At 40.9% G+C, this 7,500-nt stretch overlaps 1 protein-coding gene across 1 annotated transcript in view; it reads left to right on the top strand.

The window, feature by feature from the left end:
* The window catches only part of LOC106871215 (thrombospondin-type laminin G domain and EAR repeat-containing protein), a 45,057-nt gene that overhangs the window by 1,168 nt on the left and 36,389 nt on the right, over positions 1-7,500 (top strand). The gene's annotated exons all lie outside the window — the stretch shown is intronic.

Raw genomic sequence — 7,500 nt, 5'->3', positions numbered from 1 at the left:
TTATGTTCTGAGTTCAAATTCCGCCGAAGTCTACTTTGCCTTTAATCTTTTCGGAGTCGATAAATTAAGTACCAGTTGAATAATGAGGTCGATCTAATCGGCTTGCCCCTTTCCCAGAAAATTCCGGTCCTTATGCCTATAGTAGAAATAAAGGTAGGCTGATATGCATTATTTTGGTCGAGTCAGAGGAATGTACAGGGTTTTCAGGCAAGAAAACCCTGTGTACCAACAGGATTAACTCGGAGTAGCAAGAGACTGACTCCACCAAAATAAAACATCATTACTCACTACAATGGTATTGAGTCAACACTAAACGAATATCTATCTATCTATCTATCTATCTATCTATCTATACATACATACATACATACATACATGCATAAACATAACAACATAAATACGTATAATATATATATATATATATTATATATATATATATGTGTGTGTGTGTGTGTGTGTTTGTGTGTTTATATATATATATATATATATATATGACTTCATTGTCCAATGCGTCCTCCCGTTTCTAAGACAAGGAAGACAGTGGTTCTAAAACTTTCTGACATTATGACAATACAGGAGATTAAATAAATACAAAAACAAACGAAAAAAGTGATTGTCGGCGAACTTCAAAAGTAAAGTTTTAATATGCATGTGTTACAAGGTTAAAAACTTAGACAAAACAGAGAAATTTATTCTTTACCTTCATTTATTAATTACACGTGTGTATTCGTGGATTGCAGGCAGTGAGTTAGCAGAATCGTTAGCAAACGCGGGGTAAAATGTTTGGCGGTATGTAGTCCGTCTTTAGGTTCTGGGTTCAAATTCTAGCGAGGTCGACTTTGGCTTTTATCTTTTCGGGGTCGATAAATTAAGTACCAGTTGCGTACTGAGGTCGATCTAATCGACTGGGCCTCCTCCCTAAAAATTTCGGGCCTTGTACCTAGAGTAGAAAAGAATAGAATTTTAAAAGTAAATTTGGAAGATTTCATTTTTTACTTGTTTCAGTCATTGGACTGCGGCCATGCTGGTGCACAGTCTTGAAAGGTTCAGTATTTATTTTTTAAAGCCTGGTACATGTTCTAACGGTGTCTTTTGCCGAACTGCTAAGTTAAGAGAATGTATAGTAGAGTCGTTAGATCCTCGTACAAAAATACCTAGAGGCCTTTCTTAACGTTCCTTACGTTTTGAGTTCAAATTCTGCCGAGCTCAACGTTGCCTTTCATCTTTTGGGGGTCGATAAAATAAAATACCAGTCAAGTACTGGGACTGATGTAACCTACTACCTCTTTCCATTAAATTTGCTTACCTGATACCAAAATATAAAGAAAGAAATGAAAAAAATATCTTTATGTGTGTAAAACAATAAAATTATAAATGGTACGTTTTTGTAGACGCTCAGGTAATTAGTATGAGCGTTCCGAAATTGAATATTGTGTATTTAAAAAAAGAAACTTCAAGGCACCTGCATAAAACCGGTATTCCGTCGCTTACAACGACGAAGGTTCCAGTTGTTCCAATCAACAGAACAGCCTACTCGTGAAATTAACATGCATGTGGCTGAGCACTCCACAGACACACATATCCTTAATGTAGTTCTCAGGGAGATTCAGGGTGACACAGAATGTGACATGGTTGGCCCTTTAAAATACAGGTGCTACTCATATTTCCCTGCTGAGTGGACTGGAGCAACGTGGAATAAGTGTATTGCTCAAGGACAAAACGTGTCGCCGACAATCGAACTCATGGCTTTACAATTGTGAGCCGAATAACGTAACCACTAAGCCATGCACCTTTACGCACTTGCATACATCCTTTGTGAAGCGCCAGAGTGTCGCACCATATATTTTGTGCACCACTGCAGTGGTTGTGACTTGGAAATGTAACTGTTATTTCTGGCCGGCAGAGCAACCACACAGAAAGGCATCCGGTTCCTTAGTTTGGCTCATTGAAGTTGTTTTCGTTACTATTTAATTCCGTATTTGTTGTGACGGAGCCCATCGATCGTCAAAGACATTCCAGCGAGGAGCATCCCGTCTAGAATCACTTCATTCTCCAATGCGTCTTTCTGTTTTTTAACGCGCTGGTTGCTATTTCTAGCGGGTTGAGTGAACACGTTGAAGCTTCCACGTTAGCTCAACATTGTCGCTGTTTTTAATTGAGCTGTTACCAGCAACTATGATTGTTCCATTGCAGTGGATATCATCTACGGTGTATGCAACACTTACACATAAAAATAGTTTTGAAAACAGTTGCAGTCTATTCCTAATATCGTCTCTCAGTCAATGAATTTGGTACACCATAGCGAGATATACTCCTATCACACACACACACACATGCACGCACGCACGCACGCACACACACACACACACACATACACACACACACACACACACACACACACACACACACACACACACACACACACACACACACACACACACACACATACAGGGTGGCATGCACAAATACAAACACACAGTCAAACATGTTTATGGATCATAATTGTATATTCAATCATGACACAAATAGCTAAACCCTTTGCATATCCAAAGCATTTTCATAAGTTTGTCCTAAACGTCCGTACTTACTTCCTGAGTTTTAGTTAGTCCTTGTTTCATACGTTCCGTGTAATATAAAACTTTCTTTCCATAAGTCCCAAGTTATTTTAGTGATTGAAAAGAAAAAAAAAGCTGGGAATGTGTATAATAATAATATGATGCATGAACACCATGGAAATATGTCCTATGTTTTTGGACCATAATAACTGCGTAACCAATCATAGCACATGTAAATTAATCAATTAATTAAGCAAGCATTCAGGCGAAATTTAAAGACCCCTTCACAACTAATTCATAATATATTTGACTCTACTCTCGGAATTGAACCCCAGCCACACCATCACTTAATGTTCTGTTGTTATTCTTAAACCTCCTTTAATAAATTGTCTTAACTTTAAATTATTTAATTCGAATAAAGGCTTCAAATTTCGGCACTAGACCAGCAATCTTTGTGGAATAGGAAGTCAATTATACTGGCCCCGGTGCTCAACTAGCACTTTCTTTATCGATCCGCAAAAGAATGGCAGGCTAGATTGACCTCCGTCGAATTTGAACTCAGAAAGTAAAGAGCCAGGATAAAAACTGCTAAGTTCTTTTTGTCCAGTGCGTTAACGATTCTGTCAGTTTGCATCCTTATTAATGCTCATTAATAGTATGTATTTAAACTTGTTCTAAAAAACATTTAGAGTTTATGACTTCTGCAAAAAATGTACGAGTAAGATAATCAGAGAAATCTAATGTCCTCAAAATTGTATATACATTAATTGTTGATAGTAATGTATGTATAAAATAACCTAACGAACAAACAAATATTATTTCCATGCAATGTCAACGATTATGTGCCTTTAAAACTAGAGAAAGTCTGTTCAATATCGTATTTTTAACACATTTTCCCAACTCATGTTTTATATGCAGAAGTCTACCATCTTAAAACAATTGGTCACTACACTGATCTTGTGTCAATGGAATCACTTCAGTAAGATGAATTGGCCTATGAATTGCAATGATAATTCTTAACAGAAATTCAATTTTATCTTTTACTGGTTTGGTGTGTGGGTACAGAACCAAGGTTGTGTGGCTAAGAAGTCCGTTTCTCAACCACTCAGTTCAGCGCTTGACCCTATACACACACACACACACACACACACACACACACACACACACACACACACACATATCAAAGAAATAGGGCGAGAGGATGCTGGATTAAAGGCAAAGTTGACCTCACGGAATTTGAACTGAAAAAGTAGGAACGAACGATATGCCATTAAGAATTTTGCTTGGCGTGTTAACGATTCTGCCAGCTCGATGCCTTAAATATGAGATCTGATATTGCCTGGTGTTCAGCACGATAGCAATGACTAACAAATCCTACCCTGCATTGAGCAACAATATTAGCGGTGGGTGGAATGTGTCCGTAAACTTCCTCTTTGGTGTTGTACTCATGCCATGAGATATCTTGAGTCCTCTCTGAGAAGCTTGATGCACCTATCATCAAAGCGTTCTTAAAGCGATTTCTTCATAGACCCGGTTTCGGCTGCATATAACAGAAATATTCTCCACACATGCCCTGAAGAAAACTATCTTTGTTCACTTTGAAATACTTGTTTGCCAGATGTTTGAAGCCTATTATAGTGTGGAATTTGATTTAGTCATTGCTTTGGGTCAATGTAAGCTGTCATCAAACTGGTTGGGTCTATTTCATTTCGTGTACATCGTTAATGTTTTTAGGAAGGGCATAAAAGTCACTGTTTCCTAATAATCTCTACCCAAATCAGGATTATTGACGATGCAAGAAACCACGATGACACGCTTAAGGCTCACAGCAAGAAATATAAAATTTACTGAAGGCTGCCGTAAAAATTCAGTTTGTACTAATTCTACAGGTTACAACAGAGGCTACAATACGTTCAATAATGCCGGCATGATTTTTACTTGCAAATTACTTTTGATTGAATAACCACGGATTGCTGATCTGTGACACTAAAAATAGACAGATTGTTGTGAATTCAAAGGTCAATTTACGTTTGAAACTTCAAACTATGTTCTCTTATTAATGAAACGTGTAAAATTAGAAGTTCTTATTAATTTCCAAGAAAATTTCACTGCAAAAATTTCCTCACACGCTCCCATTATTCAAAAGAATGTACTGATCTATTTTCATTGTAAAGTGTTAAATGTTAAATAAATCAAGTCTTAAGTTCATATGGAGAACCAAAACAGAATAAATGAGTAATACATACGTACATACATGTTGTTGTTGGCACTCCGTCACTTACGACGTCGAGGGTTCCAGTTGATCCGATCAACGGAACAGCCTGCTCGTGAAATTAACGTGCAAATGGCTGAGCACTCCACAGACACGTGTACCCTTAACGTAGTTCTCGGCGATATTCAGCGTGACACAGTGTGACAAGGCTGACCCTTTGAATTACAGGCACAGCAGAAACAGGAAGTAAGAGTGAGAGAAAGTTGTGCTGAAAGAGTACAGCAGGGTTCGCCACCATCCCCTGCCGGAGCCTCGTGGAGCTTTAGGTGTTTTCGCTCAATAAACACTTACAACGCCCGGTCTGGGAATCGAAACCGCGATCCGCTGCCCTAACCACTGGGCCATTGAACCTCCACACATACATACATACATATGCATCTGCAGACACACACACACACACACACACACACATATGTATCCTTATTGCGGGGAACTTTCTCTCCCAAGCAGTTGACTTTTAAACCGTATTCGCAGTTAACCTGATTGTTTAGGACGGGGGTAAAAGACGTTATTGATATTACATGGATCGCAGTAGCTTAAACGGAGAGAGAGGAAAGCTGGTGTTAATGAAATAGTATCCTACTTCTGTGGTTTAATTGCATTTAGTGTGGGTTTAAGCAGATTGATTACTAGTGAAATAAATAAATGAAACAACAACTGAATATAGGATTATCTTTTAAAGTTATTTGCATGAGGGAACAGATGACGGCTTTATGTTTGTTTCATACTGATATTAAGCAAAAGAAAATGGATGACATGGAGAACGATAAATGGATGAGTGAAGTTGAAGGTCTTTTGTTTGTTTTTTTGTCTTTGTATTTGTTTTTGTTTTTGTGAGAGGTAAAACTAAAACATTAAAAATACCAACACAGCTTGACTAGTGATGATGATGATGAGGATGGTGGTGGTGGTGGTGGTAGTGGCGGCGGCGGCGGAGGCGGCGGAGGAGGCCGCGGAGGAGGCGGCGGCGGAGGAGGAGGCGGCGGCGGAGGAGGCGGCGGCGGAGGAGGAGGCGGCGGAGGCGGCGGAGGCGGCGGAGGCGGCGGAGGCGGCGGAGGCGGCGGAGGCGGCGGAGGCGGCGGCGGCAGAGGAGGCGGAGGAGGCGGCGGAGGAGGCGGAGGCAGCGGAGGCGGAGGCAGCGGAGGCGGAGGCAGCGGAGGCGGAGGCAGCGGAGGCGGCGGCGGAGGCGGCGGCGGAGGCGGCGGCGGAGGCGGCGGAGGCGGCGGCAGAGGCGGCGGCAGAGGAGGCGGAGGAGGCGGCGGAGGAGGCGGCGGAGGAGGCGGCGGCGGCGGCAGCGGAGGCGGAGGCAGTGGAGGCGGAGGCAGCGGAGGCGGAGGCAGCGGAGGAGGCAGCGGAGGAGGCAGCGGAGAAGGCAGCGGAGGAGGCAGCGGAGGAGGAGGAGGCGGCGGCAGGGGTGGTGGCAGGGGTGGCGGCGGTGGTGGTAGTGGTGGCGGCGGAGGCTACGACAATGACGACGACGATGATGATGATGGCTGCAATGACTGATGCATTTAGTTTCCTCCGTGTCTCTAGGATACACTTTAATCTAGATGTTTCAGTGTACTTGCTTAAAGATCTTCCAAGAATGGTAGCCAACCATCAACGCAGCGAGAAACTTGAAATAAAAACAGGATTTACAGAAACTTATAGCTCGCAAACACTTTTAAAGCGTTCTGTAGTTCGCCCGTATACATTCCTTTTCTTTTAATTAGAGAAAATGCAACAGATTAGTGCAAACAGAACTAATAGAAATATGTTCGATGATTTGAATTCACAGCAATCTGTGTATTTTCACAGATCAGCAATCCGTGGTTATTCAATCAAAAGGAATTTGCAAGTAAAAATCATGCCGGCATTATTGAACGTATTGTAGCCTCTGTTGTAACCTGTAGAATTAGTACAAACTGAATTTTTATGGCAGCCTTCAGTAAATTTTATATTTCCTGCTGTGAGCCTTAAGCGTGTCATAGTGGTTTCTTGCATCGTCAATAATTCTGATTTAGGTAGAGATTATTGGGAAACAGTGACTTTAATGCCCTTCCTAAAAAACATTAACGATGTACGCGAAATGAAATAGACCCAACCAGTTTGATGACAACTTACATCCCACATTGCAGTGATAAAAAAAAAGGGGGGAGAAATCTTTCGTTGCTTTCATTTCAGTCGTTCAGTACATCTGAGTACTTTTATGATGATAAGCCATTGTGGTTTGATGAGAACTTATTCCCACATCGCAATAATAAAACTAGTAAAACTTTCGTTGGTTTCAATTCAGTAGTTCGGGATTTCTGAATACTTTTATGATGGTGATCATCCAGCTGGAACGACAGAGTTTGCAAATATGTCCAAAAATCTTTAAAAATTTTATATGGAAATTGAAACCTAAATGTGCCAAGACAATTATAGCGTGACATATGAGGAGGCAGGTACAATCGAGTTGTTAAGAAGGCTGCTGTGTAATTTTTAAAGCCTACGTTCGATTTCATGTCTGGGAGTTCAAGCAAAATGTATTTTATCATAAACTATGATTTCCCCAAACCGTGTAGACGGAAACTATATAAAAGCCTGTTGGATGGATTGTACCAGTAACTCAGGAATTCATATATTGTCATATATTGTGTTACGCAGATTCGGCCTGAAGAGTACATCTATCTGTAGAACATTCAACCACTT

The sequence above is a fragment of the Octopus bimaculoides genome, chromosome 2 (genome assembly GCF_046866305.1).
Source record: "Octopus bimaculoides isolate indiv1 chromosome 2, ASM4686630v1, whole genome shotgun sequence".
Classification (NCBI taxonomy): domain Eukaryota; kingdom Metazoa; phylum Mollusca; class Cephalopoda; order Octopoda; family Octopodidae; genus Octopus; species Octopus bimaculoides.
Note: the sequence above shows the minus strand (reverse complement) of the source record. Positions and strands in the feature narration are given on the sequence as shown.